We start from the raw sequence: 26,208 nt of genomic DNA, 5'->3' as shown, positions 1-26,208 counted from the left end.
TTATTCTTTTGCTTCTGTTTGACTGATTCTTGATATCTCATAGAGTCATTATCTTCCACTTGACCAATTCTACTTTTTAATGAACTGCTTTCTTCTTTTAGATTTTGTACCTTTTTTTTTCCATTTTGCCCATTTTATGTTTTCAGGAATTCTTCTCTTCGATAAGTTCTTGTGCCTCCTTTTTCATTTATTTTCTTCAGTGTATTCCTCCCTGGAATTTGGCCAGTTGTATTTTTAAGGACTTGTTTTCTAGAGTCACTTTTGTCCTTTTTCCACACTCTTGACGATCTCTTGAATACCTATCATTTCTTCTCCCAATTTTTCTTCTACCTCTCTTATTTGACTTTAAAAATCCTTCTTGAGCTATTTCATGAAGGTTTTTGGGCTTGAAGCCAGTTCATATTTCCCTCTGAAGTTTTAGGTGTGGGTATACTGACAATATTGTCCTATTCTGAATTTGTGCCTTGATCTTCTCAGTCTCCAGAATAAGACTCTATGATCACTGTGCATTTCTGCTTTTGCCCATCATGTTTGCCTATTTACTGGTTTTTAAAGTTGAATTCTACTGCTGGAGAACAGTTGGCACTGACCCAACTTCTTGTTCTTGGCACCTGGACCTAGTCACTGGATTTGAATCCTAGGGTGTCAGGTGATGGCAGCTGGGGGCTATAATAGTCTGGTAGGTTACATGATGGGGTTAGCAACATTGGAAACCTCAGAATGGGGGTGGGAATCTGGCCCCACTGGGACATCTGCTCACAAGAGCTTCTTTATAGCACTCAAATGTTTGACTGCTGGAGGATATTTGCCAGCCTGGAGTTGTGTCTCCTGAGTTGTGCTTCCTGGAATTGTGCTGAAACACTGGGAGATTTACCTGCTGGAGAATGTTGGGTCAAATGGTGGTTTTATGAGCTGGTGTCTACTGGCTCCCTGTCTGTGTTGAGTCATTCAGGGGTCTTGGTATTGGTGCAGAGATCAATAAAAGAGGGTGAGATTGCCTCACTTCTTACTCCACTATTTTGGCTCCTTGAAGCAGAGTTCAGTACTCTATTTCTTGAAGAAAAATGTCTATTCCATTTTGTTTTGTTTTTGTTTTTTTTGTCAGGGGAAGTCCAAGTAAAATAAATCAAAATGGAAAATCGTGTTTAAAAGTATGAAAACATCTTGTTAAAAGAATTTTCCAGCTCAAATTCAACCCAGCTCAGACTCTGTCTAGCTGAGATTCTATCTGACCCCCTTGTGAATCCAAGCATTACAAATGCTTTGGTTCCTTAAGAGTCAACCCAATTTGTTGAATCTTTAATAAACTTTGTTTTCTTTGACTTTAAGAAGATTTGAGTTGAATTCATTCGAGCATGACCCAGACTGTCAGTATTTTGGGGTCCCCAGCACCCCTAAATCTCATCATTTACGGTTCTCTGACTGGGGAAAGTTGCTAATCTCAAGTTCTTCTGCTAAAACTAGAAGGTATGTACAAGAAAATTGGGGAAAACTCAGTTATTTTTGTCCTCTTGTTTTTTTTTTTTTCTCTCAAGGCTTACTCCCATGTTCTCCTTTAAGGAGGGAAGGGTAGGACTTCCAGCCCCACACCAAGTAATGGGTCAAACTTTATCAGTTCCAAAACATTCACCTTTGGGTTGTCTCTTACAAAATTGGAAAAAAACTAGCTTCTCTAAAGAACTTAAAAAGAAAAAGTAGGTGTTCTTTTGCAACACACTTTGGCCTCAGTATCACCTGAAGGACAGCAAAGTGTGGCCCCTGTTTGGGACCTTACAATGTAATACCCTTCTACAGTTAGAATTGTATTGTCTCCAGAAGGAAAAGATTGTAAGATTCTTATAACCAGAGCCTCCCCACAAAAGGACAACGAGGGTGAATTGGAAGTTAGGGTCTTGGCCTCACCTCCTCCCCTATCTCTGTTCCCAACCCCTGTTCAGTTCCCAGCCACAGGTCTTCCTGAGGTGTCTCCCTCTGCAGCCCCTCTTTCTGGGGCAACATTCACTCAGGCCTCAGGCCCCACCCCCATGGCAGTCTCTACAGTATCACACCCACCCCTCCTTGGGGACTCTACCTCAGGCCCCAACTACTGGCCTTACTGAGGTGCCTCCCTCTATAGCCCCTCTCTCTGGGGCAACATTCACTCAGGCCTCAGGCCTCAGGCCTCATGCCCCGCTCCTGTGGCACTCTCTGGGGCACGTCCCCCTTCTACCTCTACTCTTTCTCAGGTACCAGTGAATCTTTTCCCTTGCTAGCCAGATCCCCTGATCCTGCAGCTTAATCCAGTTCAGCAGGCATTCCTCAGCCCCTCCCTCACAAGAAGTGGGACTTCTTATCTCTCTAACCAAGCCTCTGCCCCCTTGAGAGAAGTACAAGGTGTTTTCCCTTGAGAGAAGTACATCTCCTTATCTCATCCAGATTAAAGAGAAACTGGGGAAATACTCAGAAGACCACACTAGGTTTACTGAGGGTTTTAGGGATATATCCCTACAATTTGAACTTTCATAGAAGGATCTGCATATTCTTTTCTCTATCTGTTGTATCGTTGAGGAGAACAGGAGAATTTGGGAACATGCCCAAAAGCTTGGGGATCATACAGCTAGCAATGATCCCATAAAATACCCCCCAGGAGCAGCTGCTGTTCTCACTAGTGACCCAGGATGGGATTATCAAAAGAGTGAGGACAGGGGAAAGAGAAATCTTATGGTAATTTGCCTGTTAGAAGGCCAAAAAACTACATTTCAAAAACAAGTAAATTTTCAAAAAATTAGGGAAATTACTCAGGGAGAAGCGGAAAACCCTGCCCTTTTTCAAAACCAGCCAGCAGAAGTTGTTAAAAAGCATACAAATTTGGATCCTGACTCCATAGAAGGGGCAGCAATCCTTAGCATGTATTTTATTGAGTCTGCCCCAGATATTAGGAGGAAACTGCAGAAACTGGAAATGGGACCCCAAACGTCTCAGGCCCAATTACTGGAGACTGCCTTTGGAGTCTTTAACAACAGAGGCCTCATTGCAGCACAGGAAGGAGAATGAAGGAGAAGGGCCAGGGCCAGGGAGCATGCTCAATTCTTGGCTGCTGCCTTGGCCAGGAAAAGACCCAGGGAGCACCCCTCCAGGGCGCCCCCTTGGAGGAAGCCTGGCTACTTGGCCTGCTTGCATTGCCACAAGGAGGGTCACTGGTCCAAGGAGCGCCCCTCCAGGGCTCCCTCCCCAGAGGGAGCGCAGGAACTGATGTCTATGGAACCATGCCCATGAGACCAGGAGGAACATTGGAGGAAAGATGTCCCTCAGGTTGGACAAGTGGTGGAGCTGCTCTCCAGTACCCTGTCCTCCAGTCTTTTCAAGACTTGGAAAGATGGGAAAGCCTGGGTGCTGGCAGTGCTCCCACTTTCTCCACCTCTCTCTCCAAGCCCTGGGCAAAAACAAAGGCTGAAGGTAAGGTTACCTACTTTAACATGGCTAAGTTCTCTGCTTTAACCAGTTACGCTGGCCTTACCCGTCCCTTGATGCCTCTGGTCATAGGCATTGAAGGGGAAACTAAGGAATGTCTCCAGACTTACTCCCTCCCCATCCTACTTGAAGATATGTTGCTTAAACGCGCCTTCCTTATGCCCTCCTCTAGCCCGGCCCCCTTGCTGGAAAGGGACATGGTGGTGAAATTGGGGAGCCAATTTTCTCTAGCTAATCCTCCTCTCTCCTTTTTCCCTCTGTTCATTGTCTCTCCATGTTTGCTTGAGAGTGTGGGAGACAGTCAAGCCAATTGTTTGGGATCTAGGAATTCCAGGGTGAGCTACTTCTGCCACCCCAGCTGTTGTTAGCCTCCCAAACCCTAAAGTGCTCCCCCATCTCAGCCACTATCTGATTAAGCCTGAGATCTGGAAAGGACTACAATCTTTAATTGAAAAATTCAAGTATAGAATTCTCGTCCCTTGTTCATGTCCAGGCAACACTGCAATCCTTCCTGCAAAAAAGCCTAATGGAGAATAGTCACAATTTACTTTTGCTTTTGAATGTACTTTTCCTGGGGAATCAAGTCCACATCAGCTAACACAGACTATCTTGCCCCAAGGGTTTCCAGATAACCCTCATTTATTTGGCCAGGCTTTGGGAAGGGAGTTGCTTAATTCAGTAAGTGCATGATATTCGTATTTGTAGCCCCCCCCCAGGTGTTCTTTGGCTGCTACCACAGAAGCCCTTAATTTCTTGGGTACTCGAGGCTATAGGGTCTCTTTGAACAAAGTCCAGACAGCATACCAGTTAGTAAAGTACCTGGGCCTTGAACTCTCTCTCCTTAACCTCTGAGAGAAAAAGGACAATCCTGTCTATCCCTGTTCCAGTCACTAAGAAATAAGTTCGAGTGTTTTTAGGCATGACTGGATTTTGTAGGCTCTGGATTTTATTGCTAAACTCCTTTATGACCCTACTCAGGGCACTGACTCAGACCAGGCTAAAGTTTTTGAGACTCTGAAAACTAATTTGACCACCACCACATCACTAGACCTACCCAATCTGGGAAAACCTTTTACTCTGTATGTTGATGAAAGGAGAGAACAGGCTTTAACCTGTCTTAACCCATTCCTTAGGACCTGACCCTAGGCCAGTTGATGTTTTTATTTACTCACAATATGATTTCCTTGTTCTACATACCCATGGAGCAATCTGGAAAGAAAGGGATGTCTGACAGCAAAAAACTCCCCTATCAAGCAGGCCCTTCTATGTTTTGGCCCTGCCACTGTCATTTTTGACTCTATTCAGAGAAATTATCTTTCATGCCAGGGAAATTGTGTTTTCTTTATACTCCTTTTGTGCCTGTTTGGTGTGTGTTTGCCTAACCTTCTTGCCAGGTTTGTCTTTTCCAGAGTGCAAGCCATCAACTTCCAGATGACAGCCCAGGCTATATACCAACCTCTGTCTGAATCTAAGGTCTCCAGCCCACTGGGCCTGGCACTGCCCAGGTTCTGAAATCTGACCCCTTGAACAGGACCCGTTAAAGCAGGGACAGCTCTGTGTCCCTTGCCAAGAGGAAGAAGTTTCAGAAGCTGAGAATTTTGCCCTTCACCCCAAAAGAATTAGGGTTCAATCTGTTTGAGGGGGGAATGATGGGGTTCAGATTCTGGAACTTCCTTGAATTGTCTGACTTTTCACACTCAAATTGAGCTCTCCTTGTATCTCCCCACAGAACCTGGCCTTTCATACTCAAATCTGTGGCCATTATCTATTACCTCTTGTTTGCCCCACCTGCTTCCCACCTAGGTGCTCCAAGTCTCCAGATTGCCTCCAGCTGTCTCCAAACTCTCCTGAATTCCCTTTTTGGACTTCTCCTCAAGACCCTCCCTAAATCCCTCCTCCCATCACCCTGGACTACCAGACCACCCCCCAAAATCCCTCCTATAGTTTTTTTCTGTATTTAGTTCGATCTCACCTCCATGAAGGCACTCAGATTCAATCCAGCTCAGACTCTGTCTAGCTGAGATTCTATCTGGCCTGCTTGTGAATACAAGCGTTACAAATGCTTAGGTTCCTTAAGAGTCAACTCGGTTTGGCAGATCTTTAATAAAATTTGTTTTCTTTGACTTTAAAAAAAAAAAGAGTTTTCCTTCTTTTTGCTCATATTTCATTAGAAGAAGGCAACAGTGGTAATAGAATGACAGAGAGAGCATTGATCTGGAAGGCAGGAAGCAGAGATTCTAGTGCTGGCTTTTCCCTTAACAAAGTGATCTCTAAAGATAACTTCAGCATCTTAGACCTCTAGTTTCCTCATGAGTAAGATGGAGTTGAACCACTAACATCCCTTGCAAAAGGTAATTTCAACAGGCATTTGTACATATCTCTTCATTTTTCCAGAAAGGTCACATTTTGATAAGGCTTCAATATCAGTTGAAGCCAAATGTAGGTCAAACAAATGAAGGCTGCAAATACTCATGTAACTCTTAGGAAAATTTAATTTTCCTCTCTAAAACACCTATAAACTTAATTCTTACCACACAATCACCTATAATATCTATGTGGAGTTTGAATCAATTCCCATAGGCTTTTCTCTTTTCATTATTATTGCTTTTTGAAACTCTTCTTCCATTACCTTTGGATTAGATGAAAATAAGAGACTAGAGATCAGTATCAGGTATTATAATAATTTCTTTGAAAAAGACTGTGGAATATGCTTCTCTCTTTCTTACCATGGCCCTCATTCCTCCTACTCTTTTCTACTGAGATAATTCAGAGAAAATGTCATCCCTTCATTTATTTTTTGCAAACAAAATAATGAATTAATTCACTGAATTGTTTAATATTCATTATTTTCTACCTTATGAAACAAATTGAGCTGGCCATAGGGATGCCAAAATAACTAAAGAACAAAAGACCCCTGCTTTCAGGAAGCACTCCTTGTACTGTATTGGGAAATATAACATCTACATGGATAGGTAAATATAATTTGTGAAGGCAAAAATAACTAATAACTCGAGGTGTAGGTAGCACCAGGTATAATACTAAGCATTAAGAATACAAATATAAGCAAGAGAGATATTCCCTGCCTTCAATGAACTTGTTTTAATGAGAGAAGACAACTCACAAGAGTAAGTGGAAATTGAGCTGTGAGGATTGACACATATGAGCAGAAATAGTTTGGAAATAATGGCTGAAAAGTCACATGCATTATTTATTCTAGGCAAGATAAGGGAAAATTTAATCTATCAAAACACAGGGAAATATTTTAAGAGTCTATTTGGGGGATAAGTGGAAAGGGGAGATGAGAAGGATGGCTAAAAGGCTGTAGGTAGAATAATTTCAAAATGGTGTTCCAGTGTTTTATTAACTGCATTGTTCTACCTGATCAAGCGTGCCAAAATTTAAATACATTTGCTCCCTTCCCTACATTAGAACTCTTGATCTAAAGATCCTATCCACTTGACGTGTTAAGGCCCACAATTAAGGGAGCACAGAAAAAGAGGATGTTTTTACCTTAAGAAAGAAGTAGAAACTGAGATATCTCCTCCCCTTGTAATATGAGATCAACACCAAAAATTCCATGAAGAGAAAGAGAGGAAGAACAATGGGTGTTGAATGATGATTAAACCAGTTGAACTATGACACAGTTCCAGACCCACAGCACACTCTCAGCTGCTGTTTCCTCATCACCACCCTGCTAATGGGATTGTTGGAATGTATTGCCCACTTTCAGCTGATGTTTAACTGGTGTACATTCTGAAAAAATGACCATTATTTTGAGTATCTCTGTGAACAGCAGGTCAACCCCACAAGCAATTTCACAGGGTAAGCAGTATGAAATGTTCAATAGTCATAGTTTTACCTCGCCTTTACGTTGATTTTCTTCTCAAACAACTTCATGATGTTCCACAAAGGCTGCATCTTTGACCATTTTGAAACTACTGGGGAACATTTTGTTGTCCTATTTCTCTATACAGAGGCCAATACTTCTTACCAGTTTTCAAGTGGGGAACTTATTTGGCAAAGATCAATGCAGCATAGTCAACCTCTACAAAGAGTCATTAGTTTCCTTCTTTGCAGTCTTCCTTGTTACTCAGGTTCTATATAAATGAAATCTATGTCTCAGGAGTTTTTTCTTCATCCTCTCTACATTCAGCATCTGGCATCTCATTCAAGCTTTCTCCTTTAGGTCCAGGGAAATATAGTGCTTTCCAACTACAGTTATGGCATCAGTTGTTCAAGGGAGCTAAAGGGTTTCAAGAAAAGGAAGACAAAGGAACAAGAAAAGAAATGATGGAGACAAGTTAGGAAGTCAACACTTTCTCCCTCGCTATCCAGCAAGAGATACCCAAGTATGAACAGTGTAGTTGTCCCTCTTTGTGGAGCTGTATTTAAATTTTTTTTAAATTGGTAAATGGCTCTTCTTCTTATAAATCTGAATCAGTTCCCTATATATCTTAAAAATGAGACCTTCATCAGAAAAACTTTCCTTTTTATGTTTATTTATTTATTTTTAGTTTTCAACATTCATTTCCACAAAATTTTGATAATTTCATGAAAGATGATGTTTAGACTCTTTTATGATCATGACTTTCTGGTAGTTCCATAATTTTTAAATTGTCTCTCCTGAATCTGTTTTCCAGGTCAATTGTTTTCCCAATGAGATATTTGACATAATGTTCTATTTTCTCACTTTTTTTTTGTTTTGTAATTTCTTGGTTTCTCAAAAAGTCATTAGCTTCCATTTGCTCCATTCTAATTTTTAAAGAACTATTTTCTTCAGTGAGCTTTGGAACCTCCTTTTCTATTTGGCTGATTCTACTTTTTAAAGCAGTCTCCTCATTTACTTTTTGGACCTCTTTTGCCAATTGAGTTACCTGTTTTTAAATGTGCTGTTTTCTTCAGCATTTTTTGAGTCTTCTTTAGCAGGCTATTGACTTGCTTTTCATGATTTTCATGAATTGCTCTCATTTATCTTTCCAAATTTTCTTCCACATCAGAGAAATGATGACATGACTTGCACTTGACTTTGTTTTGAGTGAGGGAGGGCTGTGCAGGTCACTGGCCTCACTTCTCCTCCAGAACCATCTGAATCCAAGGACCAGATATTCATTAGGGTGACTAGAAATGATCCAGGATGAAGCAAATGGGGTTAAATGACTTGTTCAAGGTCACACAGATGCTGAGTGTCAAATATCTGAGGTGAGATTTGATCTCAGATCCTCGACTCCTGCACTGATGCTCTATTCACTGCACCCCCTAGCTGCTCCTCCACCTCTCTTTTCTGTTTGAGCTCTTCCATGGCCTGAAACCATTGAATATTTGTTTTTGAAGTTTTGTACACAGAAGCCTTGACTTCATTTGATGGTAAGCATTGTTCTTCCTCACCTGAAAGGATGGAAGAAAATACCTATTCACCAAGAAAGTAACCTTCTATAGTCTTATTTCTTCTCCCTTGTTTGGGCATTTTCCCAGCCAGTTACTTGAGTTTTGAATCCTTTATCAAGAGTAGGGTATACTCTGGGGACCAGTGAGTTCTCAGTTCCTCTAAGGTGGCACAGTTAAGGGAGAGGAGTTTACTCCTCTCCTGGGGTGCACAACAGCCTGGGAGAAAACAAAAACTTTCTTGCTCAGAATCTGCTGTATTCAATCTTAAAGTTTCTTTTTGTATATGATCTAGCTGTCTTTGATGTAACTGTGACACTGCTTTTTCATTGAGGCCCTCAAACCCATGCTACACCAGCTGGTCAACAGGGAAAAGGACCAAGTCAGAACCTATGCAAATATCTTTGCTATCACTCAGCTCTTTGGGGAACTGGGTACTCCTTTGAATAGCCTCATATGTGGCTACTTAAATATACCAGCAAAAGGCAAAAGGCCATCTTCCAGACTATGCTGTACCATTTTTTCACTCTACTTTCCTATCCTGGGCCTTAATGTGTCTTATTTTCACCATTTTGCCTCCACCCCTATCCTCTGCCTTCAGTATTTCACTTTCCTTCTACAAGTTTTCAGTCAAGTTATCTTTATGGAGGGAATCCTGCCTTTCTCACTGTCTTTCCCCCGGATTTAAGGGACAATTCTATCAGCAATGATCTCATTCCTGCAGTTTCTCGCCTTCACCTTTAGCAAAGGGTCTTTCCAGGGGCACTCTTTCTATGAAAGCAAACAAATAAACAAAAACTTTGTTACCTATAATGTAAGCATCATGTTACTGGAGACTAATGTAAATTCAACCAAGAAAGAAAGCTTTAGATGACAATGATATTTAATAGTCTTTTTAGGAAAAACAAACACAAACAATTAAGGTTATCCTTAAATTTGGAATATTCTAGTGTCCCAAATTTGAGAGTTTGTTAGGGAATATCAAGTCATTCAGATGAAATTCCATAGGTCATAGTTCTGTTAGCATTAATGTTACCTAACTACCTGACTGCACTTATTAGTTTTTCTATGTCCCTTTACAGTGCTGTCTGTCATTCACATACACATGCATGCAATATGTATATGATATATAAAATGCATACATGTATGGTATATGCATACATACACATGTGTACACACACAGATAGATATCTGTGGAAAATATTCCCTCCTGTAGAATGTGGCACATGGTTTGGGCCTTGAAGGAAACAAGAAATTTGAGAGTTAGAGGGCAGAAGGTTATTTCAGGGGGAAATAATAACTTATTCAAAAGTAAAATAGCAGGAGATTGACTATAGAGTTTGGGAAAGAACAAGTAATTCAGTTTGGCTGAAGAGTGGAAAACTTAAAGGGGAATAATATGAAATAAGTCTGGAAAGGCATGTTGGAGCCAAATTGTAGAGGTTTGCAAATGCCCAGCTGAAGAGTTTATATTTCATACTGCAGAAAAAAAAAATGATTGTTTAAAATCTTTTTTTCTTCTCCAAGTCATGAATATGCCCATTTCCCCTTCCTATCAACAGGTGATAAACAGTCAATAATTAGGATTTATTAAATATCTCCCATGTGCCAGTACTATGCTAAGTAATGGAGATACAAAGAAAATAATGAAAGAATCACCACACCAAGAAGTTTACATAACATTAAGGGATAAAATATTTACTGAATCACACAAACACACGGAAGTAAATCTATAATTTAGTAACTCTCAGTAAGACAGCATCTTTATTTACTGAGAAAATTTAGATCATTACTTATGAAATTCCTAAACTCTCTACTTCGTAAATTTTTGAATATCTTTATTTATTATGTATTTCATTTTTTTTTAAGTCAGAAGTTTTATTAGTGAGGACATGGGAATACATGCAGGGTGCTACTCTCTCATACCCATACATTCTCTAATGTTAGAAGCCTTATCTGGCTGCTTCCTCATTTCCTCTTCAGAAGGTCCTGTAACCAGGATTCTCCATGCCCAAGAGCCTCCTGTGACTCAGAGGACTTTAGGGGTTGTGGGTACACTGTCGTGGTGGGCAACATGGCCCTCCAATAGGTTATGATAGGTACTCATCTCAAACTCCAGCCAATTCTTGATATCCAAGAGGAGCAGTTTTCCTGGTTCTGATGCTCTGTATCTGCTATTATTATTATTAATTATTATTATTATTTCTCTTATCTGAAGTCTTACAAGAAGAGCTAGCCTACTTATTTCTTGAACAGGCCCTTTTTCTTTAACTTGTTCCCCCAATCCTTTATATTCTCTATTACCTTGTCCCCTCAATTTTCCCTATCTCTCAATCATATTTAATTTCTGCTCTGCTATCAATTTCTTCTCCTAAATTTACAAACATGGTCAATTCTCTCCTATTCAAGTGAATTTACTTTATCTTTGTGGTTCTTTCACATATCATATTCTGTCTTTCATTCCTGTATAGAGAGAATAATATTACCTACTTTGTGCCAGGCACCTGTAGCTTTAAGCACCCTAGCATGCACATGAGGGCCTGCTGCACAGGTTCTTAGATCTGATTTTCTAAAAGGAAAGCAACTTTTGAGGGGTCAAAACTCTTTTATAATTACATTCATCAACAGAGAAAATACAAGGAGAGAAATAAAAATCAACAGACAGGGCTTCCAATTCTCTGACCATAAGCAATACATACATCACAGATCAACAGGTGGATCCAGGTGTCTTATCATTACATACATATGTAGTTACCAGAGAGAGAAGAACCAACATCTGAGTTTTCAAAGCTGAGGGGCTTCCTAACTGCTATCCGGAGTCCCATCTGGCATATGAATCTTCTTCCAAAGAGTAAGCGCCAAAGTAAAACCTTACCTCAGAGTATATATACACTTTTCAGAGCACAACAGCACAACGCTGGTGACCCTGTGCCTCCTTAGAAACAAAAGGTGTGGGCATTCCTACAAAACAATTCTGCTCTGATCAAGCTTCCCCTAATGGGCTTCACCTGAGGCCTACTAATAGGCAGGGAAGATCTTTACCTCTCTCCTCCACCCACCACTAATCTTACATTAACATTACCTCACCATACTAAGTTCTTTACAAATCTTATCTCTTGATCCTCACAACAACCTTGTAAGTTAGGTATCTATGTCTCCATTTCACAGTTGAGTAAAATGAGGCACAAAGAGGTTAAATGACTCACAAAGGGGAATGTAGCTTGTAAGTGTTTGAAACCAGATTTGAGCTCAGATATTCCTGACTCCAGGCCCAGGACTCAATTCACTCTGCCACGAGATGCAACTCTATAATTTCTTTTGAATGAACAGTCTATATTAGCTACTCCAATTCCTCACTGCTCATTTATTTCTAGACACCTTTTCGTCTTACTTATATTCCTACAACTCTAATAAACCATTTCCCTCTAAGTTCACTAATGATTGTCACTTCATTGACATCCATATGACGTTTGGAATTATGGAAAATAACTTCTTTCTCTGTAACTTCTCCTTAGTTCCGTTGACAAGATATTCAAGAGAGGTTTTCATTGTCAATCTTATTATCATGGCCCAACTCTTCAAAATGTCTCTACCTTATGGTACTGTCTCCCTACAATATTCCCTCTGGTGACTTCTATATTCTTAGTTATCTCTCCATAGATAATTCCCAAATACTCACCAATCTCTTTCTATGTATCCATATCTCCATCTATAAATTATGTCAGTGCAGAAAACATAACATGTCTAAAACTGCATTCATTTTACCTCCAAAACCTCCTGCCTCTATAGTGTCTCTACATCTTTTAAGGCAGCAGAATCCTACCAGTTTCACAGACATAGAAACTTAGTCATCTTTGATTACTTCTCACTCCCTCATGCTACAACCCTATTCAGCTAAAAAAACAAAAAACAATGAAAACAAAAACAAAGCCTAGTGTTTTTACTTTCATAATAAACTTTTTTATTCAACTTTTGATTTCTACTTTCCCAACAACCTCCAAAGATTATGCCCTTGTTCCTATAGACTTTTATGAAAATCTCTTAACTATTCATCCTATCTCCAACTTTTGATTCATTCCTCTGTTCATATCTCTTCTCAGCTTAGAAACATTAATGCTTTTCTTTCATCTACTGAGTTAAATATAAATGTTTAGAAGGAGGATTTCCTAGAATTGAATCCAACCTACTGTGCAGTATTATATTATCTTATTCCAATAAGGTGGGGAATCACACTATGTGACTGAAACACACACAAAAAAATGTACAAAATGTACGAAAACATCTGCAAAGATGATTCCACTCACCATCCACACATAGAACATGTGCACACTTATAGACAACACAAAATCCCGTAGACCTGAAAGAACTGTTCTTGTTGCAAGAGAACTTGCAACAGGTATTGTATCCAAATAGTAGCCCTGAGTGAAACAAGGTTGGCAATTGAAGGCCAGCTTATTGAAGTTGGAGCTGGATACACCTTTTTCTGGAGTGGGCACAGTGAACTGGAGTACCATGAAGTTGGTTTGGGTTTTGCAATCAAAACTAATCTAATCAGCAAGCTGGTATGCCTGCCAAAAGGAGTGAATAACAGACTCATGACAATGCCACTGCCACTCACAGGAAAATGCTCTGCCACCATCATCAGTGCCTATGCTCCCACCATGACAAATCCTGATGAATTCAATGAAATATTTCATGGAGACCTAGAGACTCTTATCATCCATGTACCAAAAGAGGACAAGCTTATAATTCTGGGTGACTTTAATGCTAGAGTAGGCTCAGATTATCAGACTTGGCAGGGAGCCCTAGGGAGGAATGGAGGTGGAAACAGCAACAGCAGTGGTAATTTACTGCTGAAGACTTGTGCATTACATGACCTTCTCATCACCAACATTGTCTTCTGTTTACCTAAATGCAATATAACTCCATGGATGCATTCTCACAGCAAACATTGTCATCTAATAGACTGTGTGAGTGTAAGGAAAAGAGATGGAGAAGATATGAGAACGACAAAGGCAATGTGTGGTTCAGAGTGCTGGACTGATCATAGAGACTTATTCTTTCCATGCTAAATATTCACATTCATCAAAAGCACAGCCCCCAAGGCAGAATGACTACCAGAAGAATTAATGTCAACAAATTAGAGCTCTTTTCTGAATGTGAAGGGTTTTTTGTTAACTTGGAGGGTAAGTTGATCCAACACACATTTGGCAACAGTGGAGCAGAAAAGGAGTGGACAGCTTTCAGAGATATGGTGTACGGCACTGCATTTGCTCTTCTGGGTCAGAACACTCACAAACACCAAGACTGGTTCGATTAAAATGATGGAGAAATTCAGAAGCTGCTAAATGAAAAATGAGAACTCTACAGGATTTACCAGCAGGATAGTTCATCCACTTCTAAGAAAGAAGAATTTAGTTCCATCCAAAGCAAAGTACAAGCAAAGTTTAGAGAGATGCAGGATTCCTGGCTCAGTAAGAAGGCAGATGAAATTAAGTTTTATGCTGATAGTAACAACCCAAAGCACTTTCATGATTCCCTGGAAGCTATTTATGGACCAAAAATCTATGGTGCAAGACAAGTACTCAGTGCTGATGCAGCCACATTGATTAGTGATAAGGACATGATCCTAGAGAGATGGGCTGAACACTTCCATAGTGTTCTCAACAGACCATCATCAGTCAATGCTGAGACCATTGACAATTTACCTCAGGTTGAAGTCAGTCCATCCTTAGTTGAACTTCTAACTGAAGAAGAGGTTTTGAGGGCCATTAGGCTCCTTTCATGTGGCAAAGCACCTGGTGCTGATTCTATTCCAGCTGAGATTTACAAGGTAGGGGGACCATTGCTCTTACAAAAGCTGACTGAAATTTTCCAGGTTATATGACAAGAGAAAATTATCCCCAGAAACTCAAGGATGCCTCCATTACCCATTTCTATAAAGGTAAAGACAATAGATTATCCTGATACAATCAGCTTGAGCTGAACTGCCAAATATTCAGACTATATGTCAGAGAGCACAATTCCGATGGGTTGGCCACGTTGTTCGAATGAAAAATGTACTCTTGCTAAAAAGTCTATTTTATGGAGAATTCGTATGGGGCAGGTGATCACATAGTGTCCAGAAGAAGTGATGAAAGGATTCTCTCAATGTCTTGCTGAAGAACTTTGTATTTGACTGTTCAACATGGGACACCCTGGCACAGGACCATTCAGCATGGTGTGCCTGCATCAGAAAGGGTGCTACGCTCTTTGAGCAAAGAAGAATTGAGACAGCACAAAGTAAATGCAGGATGCACAAATTTGAGATATCTACCCCACAAATTTGAGATATCTATCACATGGACTATCTGTGCCCAACCTGTGGCAGCATATCTTTCTTACCTGGAATATTGATGTGAACGGTGAGATAATTCTCAAGATGCACTCACTGACAGGGAGGCACCTTTCTGCCTCATCCATTGAGCCTTTTTTCAACTGGGAGTGTTAATAGTGCTCAGGCCTGTGGGATGAAAAAGGAATGATCAAGTATGTGACTGATAAGTTTAAACTGAGAGAAGTCCAGGAGATACACTGGAGCCTCTATCTGAACACATTCTTCTCAACTGCCATTCAGCACTTGAGAGTGTTTTCTCAACTGGAAATATATGCATGTCTGAAATCCTTGCAAATTAGTCATGTAGAATATCCTCTTTAATAAGGATACACGGTTGGATGACACCATGGTTTGGGGTGACAAAAACTTTCATAGACAAGATTTTTTTAAATCTTGGTAATGGAATTCAATATTTTTGCTTTTGCCACATTAAATCTTACTGATGCTAGTAATAAAATGACAGTTCTTAGGCTATTTTCTTTATTTGGGCACTGAAAGTCTAAATTCATGATACAATTAGAATAGACTAATCAGCAATACATATTATAACTCTTTAATGATCAATTCCAAAATAATTTCCTGACCCTCTCTGTTGATTAATCCAAAAGACAACTTCCAAAAGAAATTGGGGCAATGATTGGATGGACAAAGGCCCTTGACAGACAATCCTTGGGCAGATTAGAAGAACCTTTTGACTAAGCAAAAAGTCTCTTCGGTTCTTTTGCTAATGGAAATAACTCTAGATTTCAATGTTGATGCCTGGAAAAGAGAATGATTAAAGGGAGTAATTGGACCAAGAGGGATTAAAGGATTTAAGAAAATGATACTCTAAGAATATCTGAAATATGGGCAAATATTTTTTTTCTATTTAGCAAAGCAAATACTAAATCACCTAACATAGAATACCTTAACTAATTTATCTCATTGTAGCCTTTGGTCCATATTTTCCATGTTCTGGGAAAGATTTTAGCTCTAAAATACAGTACAGAAGACACAAATAGTAAGACAGTGTTTGCTAAGCTCAAGAACTCGAATTACTTGAATGGGGAAACACTATTCAACAAAACTAAAAACAATTTGGTAAAACTAGACAGCAATCTGGTGGAACTTAGATTTCTACCAACATTTTATGCAATATTCCAAAATATATTTTAAATTAATATGTGATGTAGATATTAAAGGTCATATAAGAAAGAGATTAGATAGAAAGGAGATAGCATTCATGACTGGAAGGAGGAAGAAGGTTTTATCTAACCAAAACAAAAGGATAGAGAGGATCACAGGAGATAGAATAGTTAGTTTGGCATGATAACAAAATAATTTTTCTTCTTTTGAACAAACAAAATCAATGCAGGCGGGGGAGCCAAGATGGCAGAGAAGAAGGATGGACCTACTCTAGCTCTCCCCTCATAGCCCATAAAATATCTGTAAAACATGACTCTAAAAAAATTCTAGAGCAGCAGTAGCCACAAACTGACAGTGTGAAACAGATTTCCAGCCCAAGGCAGCCTGGAAGACCAAGAGGAAAGATTAATCACACTGGACTTGGAGCTGAGTGCAGCCCAGCATGGGCAGCAAAGCATGGACAGGATTGGAGCAAGCTTCAGGACATGGAATCATAGGTAACATCTGCAGGTCCCAGATTTCTCAACCCACAAATGCCAAAGAGATCTTCAAAGGTCAGTAAGAAAGCTCTTTCACCTGGGTGAGAGGGGAGCTCAATCAGGCCCCAGCTCGAGCCCCAAGACAGTGGCATCCATTGCAGTAGTAGCATCCATTTTTGGAGCCCTTGACCTGAAGACTCAGGCAAATTTGAGCAGCTGATCTGCGTCTCAGTCCTGAGTGGCAGTCCTGGGGTGAGGAGGAGTGCTGGTGTGGCAGAGGTGGTGATGGCTGTGGAAAGGAAATCCTACTGACAGTTTCAGGCCAGAAAAGAGTGCTTGTGGTTGCTCATCAACAAGAGTGAAGGCCAGGAGAGGAGAAAACTCCTCTCTACCTTGATTGTGCCACTTTGGAGAAGCTGGGAACTTACAGGGCCCTAGAGATAGCTCAGAGGACAGTAGCACAAAACCTCTGAAACCTAGAGTAGTATACAAAGACTCCAAAGTCAAGTAACTGGCTGGGAAAATTCCTGCAAATGGGAAAAAATAAGAATATAGAAGGTTACTTTCCGTGTGAAAAGATATTTTCTTCCAAATTTCAGATAAGGAAGAACAAAGTACACCGTAAGAGTAAGATATCAAAGTCAAGGCTTCTACATCCAAAACCTCCAAAAAATAATCAATGGTCTCCGCCCATGGAAAAGCTCAAAGACGATTTTGAAAACAAGTAAGAGAGGTGGAGGAAAAACTAGGAAGAGAAATGAGAACAATGCAAGAAAATCACGAAAAAAAGTCAACAGCTTGCTAAAGAGACCGATAAAGATGCCGAAGAAAATAAAATTGTTAAAAATAGACTAAACCAAATTGCAAAAGAGATTGACAAAATCAAAGAGGAGAATAATGCTTTAAAAAGCAGAATTAGCCAAATGGAAAAAGGGTTGAAAAGCTCACTGAAGAAAATAGTTTTGTTTTTTTTAATAGAATGGAGCAGATGGAAACTAATAACTTTTTGAAAAACCAGGAAATTATAAAACAAAACTAAAAGAATGAACAAAATAAAAGGCAATGGGAAATATCTCATTGGACAAACAACTGATCTGGAAAATAGATGCATGAGAGAACATTTTAAAATGATTGGTCTATCTGAAAACCATGATAAAAAAAATGAGCCTAGACATCATCTTCCAAGATATTATCAAGAAAAACTGTCCTGGTATTCTAGAACCAGAGGGAAAAATAGAAATTGAAAGAATTCACCAATCACCTCCTGAAAGAGATATCAAACGGAATACTCCAAGGAATATTACAGCCAAATTGCAGAGTTCCCAGGGCAAGGAGAAAATATTACAAGAAGCCAGAAAGAAACCATTCAAGTATTGTGGACATAGAATCATGATAACACAGGATTTAGAAGCTTGTTCATTAAAGGATTGAGGAGCTTAGAATACGACATTCCAGAGGTCAGAGAAGTTAAGATTAAATCCAAGAATTGCCTACCCATCAAAATTGAGTATAATAATAATAATTCAGGGAGAAAAATGGAATTTCAATGAAATAGAGGACTTCCAAGCATTCTTGTTGAGAAGACCAGAGTTCACTTGACTTTCAAACACAAGAATAAAGAGAAGTATGAAGAGGAAAACAGGAAAGAAAAAATCATAGTGAACTTAATAAAGTTTAAATGTTTACATTCCTATATATTACATATTCATACATTCGTATACACACACACATATACACATACACACCTATGCTTATATATATATATGTATATATATGTGTGTATGTGTGTATATTTATATATATAATCTATATCTATATCTATATATATATATATCTTTATATATATACATGCACACACATGCATAGAGAGGGCACATGGTAAGTTGAATATGAGGGGATATCTAAAAAATAAAATGTTGTGGTGAGAAAGGAATACATTGGGAGAAGCAAAAAAGGGAGAAATAGAATGGGATAAATTATCTCTCACATAAGATATGAGGCAAGAAAAAGCTTGCTCAATGGAGGGGAAGAGAGAAGTGATGGAGAAAGAGTGAAGTTTACTTTCATCATATTTGGGTTAACTAGGGGAAAAGATGCACACCCAATTTGGTATGAAAATCTATATTCTATGAGGAAAGTCTGAAAATCCCTTATTTCATTGAATGTCCAACTCCATGATCAATTTTGCTGGATAATTGATCCTTGACTATAGTCCCAGCTCTTTGCCTTACAAAATATCATATGTCAATCCCTCTAATCTTTAATGTAGAAGCTGCATGGTTCCGTATGGCCCTGATTTAGCTTCTGGATATTTAAATTGTTTCTTTCTGGCTGCCTGTGGTCTTTTCTCCTTCACTTGATAGTTCTGGAATTTGGTAGTGATATTCCTTGGTATTTTGTGTTTGAGATTCCTTTCAGGAGGTGAACGGTGTATTCTTTCGATGACTATTTTGCACTCCAGATCTAGGAGCTCTGGGCAGTTTTCCTTGAGAATTTCTTGGAAGATGTTGTCCAGGTACATCAGGACTTTCTGGCAAACCAATAATTCTTACACTATTTCCCCTGGATCTATTTTCTAGGTACATTGTTTTTCCAATGAGATATTTTACATTTTCTATCTTTTCATTCTTTAGATTCGATTTGACAGATTCTTGTTGTCTCATGTCATGAGCTTCTACTTGTTCAATTCTAATCTTTATCAAATTGTTTTCTGTATTTAACTTTTGCATCACCTTTTCCATTTGTGTAATTGTTACTTTTAAGGAATTATTTTCTCCTGATAATTTTTGTACTTCTTTTCCATTTGTACAATTTTCCCAGTTAGGTTTTGTGCTTTCTTTTCCTTTAGTCCAATTTTCCTTTTAAATTCTTCCATGATATCTTTTCTCATATTTGTTAAAATCATTGGTCTGTTTTTCTTCTACTTCCCTAAACTGGCTTTTAAAATCCTTCTTGAGCTCTTTCAAGAATGCTCTTTGAGCTTGAGACCAGTTCATATTCCCTTCTGAAGGCCAGAAGTGAATAGAAAATTCCATCTTCAGACACAAGTCTAAAGAGAGGCATAAAAATGTAAACAGGGGAAATAAAACTTGTTATTCAATGTAAGCAAACTATTTACATCCCTATAAGGGAAGGTTATAATTGTTAATCTTGAGAATTGTATATTTATTATGATATATAAAAAGGATATACATAGATAGAGGCAGTTGGTATAAATTAAATGATGTGATGATAAAAAACTGATTTAAGGGTGTGAAGGGATTGTAATGGGAGATGTTAAAAGGAGGAGACAGAAAAAGGTAAATTATATCACAGGAAGAGGCACAAAAATATATACAGTAGAGAGAATGAGGGGAGGGAGATGAACATTGAATAAGGCTTACTCTCATCTGATTTGGTTCAAGGTGGTAACAACAAATTCAGTTAAGTATAGAAATCTATCTCTAAAGGCAGTAAGAAGAGAAAGGGGAAAGAAAAAAGAGGGGGGGCTAAAAGGGAGGAAAAAAGTAGTAAGGGAATAGGGGAGTAAAAGGGAGGGTGGTTGAAGGAAGAGAGGGAAGACTGAGTTAGGCACTCCATTGAGGAGAGGAAGGGAGAACTAAAAGTATAAACAGGGGGAAAGCCGATGGAGGGAAAGACACAGATAGCAATCGTTACTGTGAATGTGAATGTGAATGGGATGAACTCCCTCATATAACAGAGATGCATAGCAGAATGTATTAAAAACCATAATCCAACAATATCTTGTTTACAAGAAACATATTTGAAGCAGGGGATGCACACTGGAAAAAGGTAAAATATTGGAGCAGGATATATTGTGCTTCAACTGATGTAAAAAAAGCAGAAGTAGCAATCCTAATCTCAGACAAAACAAAAGAGGAAATAGATCTCATCAAATGCGATATGGAAGGAAACCATAACCTGCTAAAAGGCACCATAGACAATGAAGCTATATCATTACTAAACATGCATGCTCCACATGGTATTGCATCCAGATTCTTGAAAGAAAAGTTAGGGGAGTGACAGGAAGAAATAGACAGCAAAACTGTACTAGTGAGGGACCTCAACCTCCCCCTCTCTGAACTTGATAAATCTAACTGCAAAATAAACAAGAAAGAAGTTAAGGAGGTGAACACAACTCTGGACACGGTAGATATGATATATCTCTTAAGAAAACTGAGTGGAGATAGAAAGGAATATACCTTTTTCTCAGCAGTACGTAGCACATATACAAAAACTCATCATTCACTATGGCGTTAAAACCATACGATCCAGTATACAAAGGAATAGACGCTAAATATATCCTTCTCAGATCATAATGCAATAAAAATTGTATGTGAAAAAAAGGCCATGGGCAGATAGACTAAAAATTAGTTGGGAACTAAATTATCCAGTCTTAAAGAATGAGTAGGTTAATCAACAAATCATAGAAACAACCAACAACTTCATTCAAGAAAATGACAGTAATGAGACAACCTACCAAAACTTATGGAATACTGCAAAAGCAGCTCTTAGGGAAAGTTTTATATCACTGATTGCCTACACGAATAAAATAGTGAAAGAGGAGATCAATGAATTGGGTATGAAGCTGAAAAAGCTAGGAAAAGAACAGATTGAAAATCCCCAAGTAATATTGAAATTAGAAATACTTAAAAAGAAAGGAGAGATTAATAAAATTGAAATTAAGAAAACTATGAAAACTAATAAATAAAACTAAAAGTTAGTATCATGAAAAATCCCATAAAATTCATAAACTTTTGGTCAATTTCATTAAAAAAAGAAAGAAGAAAACCAAATTACCAATATCAAAAATGAAAAGGGTGAACTCACTTCCAATGTGAAGAAAATTAAAAGAACAATTAGAAATTATTTTGCCGAAATCTATGCCCTTACATTTACAATCTAAATGAGATGCTTGAATATTTTTTAAAAAATTATAAATTGTCTAGATTACCAGCAAAGGAAGTTGAATACTTAAGTAACCTCACCTCAGGAATAGAAACTGAACAAGCCATCAATGAACTATCTAGGAAAAAAAATCTCCATCTCCTGGATTTACAAGTGAGTTCTGTTAAACATTTAAGAAACAGTTAATTCCAGCACTATATAGAATATTTGGGAAAATTGGTGAAGAAATTCTTTTTCTCTTTTACTTTGCCTTATCAGAGGTGGTAAGTGGAGAGGAAGGGAGGGTGAGAAGCTGTAACTCAAAGTTTTAAAAATGAATGCTAAAAAAAATTCTTATGATAGGGAATTAAGACAAAAGCAATGAGGTACAGAGATCTATCTTGCCCTATAAGAATATAGGGCAAATTCTTTTTTATGATACAAATATGGTTCTGCTACCTAAACCAGGAAGAGTCAAATTAGAGAAAGAAAATTATAGATCAATTTCTCTAATGAATGTAGATGCAAAAATTTGAAATAAGATACTAGCAAAAAAATAAGCAACTTATCATGAGAATAATATATTATGATACAGTGGGATATATATCAGGAATGCAGGACTGGTTCAATATTAGGAAGAGTATCATCGTTATTCATCATACCAACAACAAAAGTAACAGAAACCACATGAGAAATAAAATAAGTTATGAAATCAATTAACAAGCATTTATTAAGTACCAAATTTTATTGAAATTTCTTTTCTAATATTACCAGCCTGGTAAATATCATGCATCTTTCCCCACACGAGGAAACACAGAAAAAAAGGAATGTATTTGAAAGTTTTCATCTCTGCTATGTGTGGCTCTTGTAAAAGTCTGTTTCAATTTTTATGCTATACATTTACCACTACTTCTCTGTTACCCATCTGGGTGTCTGGGCTCTTCTCTGAACTATTTAAATATTTCCTTCACATTCCTTTCTTTCTTTCCTCCATCTTTTTCTTGAGGATCCTTATTTCTACTCCTCACTACCACCATCCCCCAGGAGGAAAAATATTAATGTCCCTTCTTGTAGCAAGTAAGTATAGTCAAACAAGGAAAATTCACACTTTGTGACAGAAAATGTAATTCTCATTTTACACCTCTAGTCCATTAACTCTCAGACAAAATTTGGGAAAGCAAAATTGAGTTAATCATAATTCTTTAGTTTGTCAGGTTACTTTTAAAGTATTATAATCACTGTATAAATTATTTTGTTGATTCTGTTCATTTAAATTTTTAGCTGCTCATATAAACCCTTTCAGTGTCTTTCTCTCTGTCTCTCACTTTATCTTCTCAGACATTATTGTCATAACAAAATAATATACTTTTACATTAATATTTTGTAAGTCCATTGGCCACTTCCCAAATGATGCATAGTGCATTTGAAACCTTTTTTAAAGAAAAAGTTTATATATGTATATATATATATACATACATATATATATATATGTATGTATATATATATATATATATATATAAATGCATGTGACCCATCTCTCTTTTTGTAAAACTGTTGTAGGTTTAAACCTTTTCTCTCATTCAGTCAAAATTGCTTCCCAAAAGAGTTGACCACACCATAGATAAACTTTAACTTACTTGTACTTTCCTATGCCTCTTCATTGTTATTTCCCTTTATTGTCATTTTGGCCACTCTGATAGGTGAGATTTTAACAGAGTTGTTTTACTTTGCAACTGTATTGCTATTAGTGATTTTGGGAGGAAATGTAGTTAAAAATAGTTTACCTTTCTTCTTTTTACTTTTTTTATTAATTAATCAATTTTTAATTTTCAACATTTGCTTCCACAAGACATTGAGTTCCAAATTTACTCCCCATATTCCCCCTCTGCCCACCTCAAGATAGGGTACATTATGATTACCATTTCCCCCAATCTGCCCTCCCTTTTATCACACCCCTCCCTTCTCTTATCCTCTTTCCCTCTATTTTCTTATAGGGCAAGATAGATCTCTATACCTCATTGCCTATATCTTAATTGCCTATTGTATGAACTTTTTTTTAACATTCATTTTTAAAACTTTGAGTTACAGTTTCTCACCCTTCCTTCTTCCCCACTTACCCACTCTGATAAGGCAACCAATTTGATATGTGTTATACATGTTTAGTCATGCTAAACACTTCCATAATAGTCATGATGTGGAAGACTATATTTTCCCTCCATGCTATCCTGCCTGCCCATTCATTCAATTCTGTCTTTTAATCGTGTGCCTCCTCAAAAGTGTTTAATTTGGAGTAAACACCCCCTCTTTCCATTTGCTCTCTCTTCTATCATCTTCCAAATCCCTCAGCCTCATTCCCTCTCCCAATTTGCTGTAGTATAAGGTAGATTTTCTTTTTTTAATTAATTAAATAATTGGTTAATTAAGTTTCAGGTTTCTACAATCACTTCCACATATCCGAGATTTTTGCCCCACTCACCCACTCCCATCTTCCCCTCTCCTTCCCCTCTCCCTCCCTGAGACACGGTGCAATCTTATATAGGTTCTACACATACATATGTATTACATACATTAGCACATGAGTCATGTTGCACAGAGGAATTAAAATGAACGGGAGATGCTATGAAAACAAAACAAAATATAACTCAAGAGAAAATGGTTTTCTTCATTCTGTAATCCAATTCCGTAGTTCTTTCTCTGGATGTGGAAGGCCTTTTACCTCGAGTCTATTAGGAAATTTTTAGGTCCTTTTATTGCTGTGAAGGGCTAAGTCTACAAGAAAAATTCCTCGCACACTGTAGTTGTTGCTGTGTACAAAGTTCTACTTCTGCTCCTCTCTGAAGGCTTCCTGTTCATCATTTCTCATAGCACAATAGTATTTCATTACATTCATATACCACAACTTGTTCAGCCATTCCCCAGTTGATGGGCATCCCCTCAATTTCCAGTTTTTGGCCACCACAAAGAGAGCTGCTATAAAGATCTTTATACATGTGGGACCCTTTCCCATTATTATGATCTCTTGGGGTTACAGCCCCAGAAGCATTATTGCTGGGTCAAAGGGTTTGCACACTTCTACAGTCCTTTGGGCATAGTTTCAAATTACATGCCAGAATGGTTGAATCAGCTGACAACTCCACCAACAACTCTCTCACGTATTCTGCAACATTTATCATCTTCCTGTTTTATCATGTTAGCCAATGTGATAGGTGTGATGTGGTACCTCAGAGTTGTTTTAATATGCATCTCTCTAATTAATAGTGATTTAGAATATTTTTTTTATATGACTAGAGATATCTTCAATTTCTTCCTCTAAAAATGCCCTGTTCATGTCCTTTAACCATTTATCAGTTGGGGAATGACTTGTATTCTTGTACTTTTGACTCAGTTCTCTACATATTTTAGAAATGAGGCCTTAATCATAGACACTAGTTGCAAAAAATCTTTCCCAGTTTTATGCGTCCCTCTTAATCTTGGTTGCATTGAGTTTTTTTATGTCAAAACTTTTCAATTTAGTGCCATAAAACTTATTAATTGTACTTCACAATGTTTTCTATCTCTAGTTTGGTCAAAAATTTCTCCATTCTCCGTAAACCAGACAACTACACTATTTTTTGATCCCTCAGGTTTTTTTTTATAGTATCAGTCTTTATACCTAGAATCATGTATCCATTTGAAATTTATTCTTGTGCACAGTGTCAGGCATTAGTCTATGCCCAGTTTCCACCACACTTTTATCCAGTTTTCCCAGTAATTGTTGTCAAAAAGTGAATTCTTATCCCAGAAGCTAGGGCTCTTGGGTTTATCAAACAGTAGATTTCTATATTCATTGACTACTGTGTCTTGAGTACCCAACATATTCCACTGCTATATCCTTCTATTTCTTAGCCAGTACCAAGTGGTTTTGATGATTGCTGCTTTATAATACAATTTGAGATCTGGTAGGGCTAAGCCACCTTCTCTACCATTTCTTTTCATTAGTTCCCTTGATATGCTGAATCTTTTTTCTTCCAGATGAATTGTGATATTATTTTTTCTAGCTATAGAAAATAATTTTCTTGTAGTTTGATCAGCATGGGACTGAATATGTAAATTAATTCAGGTAGGAATATGATTTTTATTTTATTAACTCAGGCCTACCCATGAGCAACTGATATATTCCCACTTACATCTGAATTTATTTGTGTGAAAAGTGTTTTGTTATTTTGTTCATATAGTATCTGGGTTTGTTTTGGCAGGTAGACACCCAGATATTTTATAGATTCAACCATAGCTATAAATGGGATTTCTCTTTCTATTTCATGCTGTTGGGCTTTGTTAGTAATATATAGAAATGCAGATGATGTATGTGGGTTTATTTTGTAACCTGCAAATATGCCAAAGATATTTACTATTTCAAGTATTTTTTTAGTTGATTCTCTGGGATCTTCTAAGTATATCAACATGTCATCTGCAAAGAGGGATAACTTAGTTTATTCTTTGTCTATTCTAATTCCTTCTATTTCTTTTTCT

Source organism: Notamacropus eugenii, chromosome 4, assembly GCF_028372415.1.
Source record: "Notamacropus eugenii isolate mMacEug1 chromosome 4, mMacEug1.pri_v2, whole genome shotgun sequence".
NCBI lineage: Eukaryota > Metazoa > Chordata > Mammalia > Diprotodontia > Macropodidae > Notamacropus > Notamacropus eugenii.
This window is presented reverse-complemented; position numbering follows the sequence as displayed.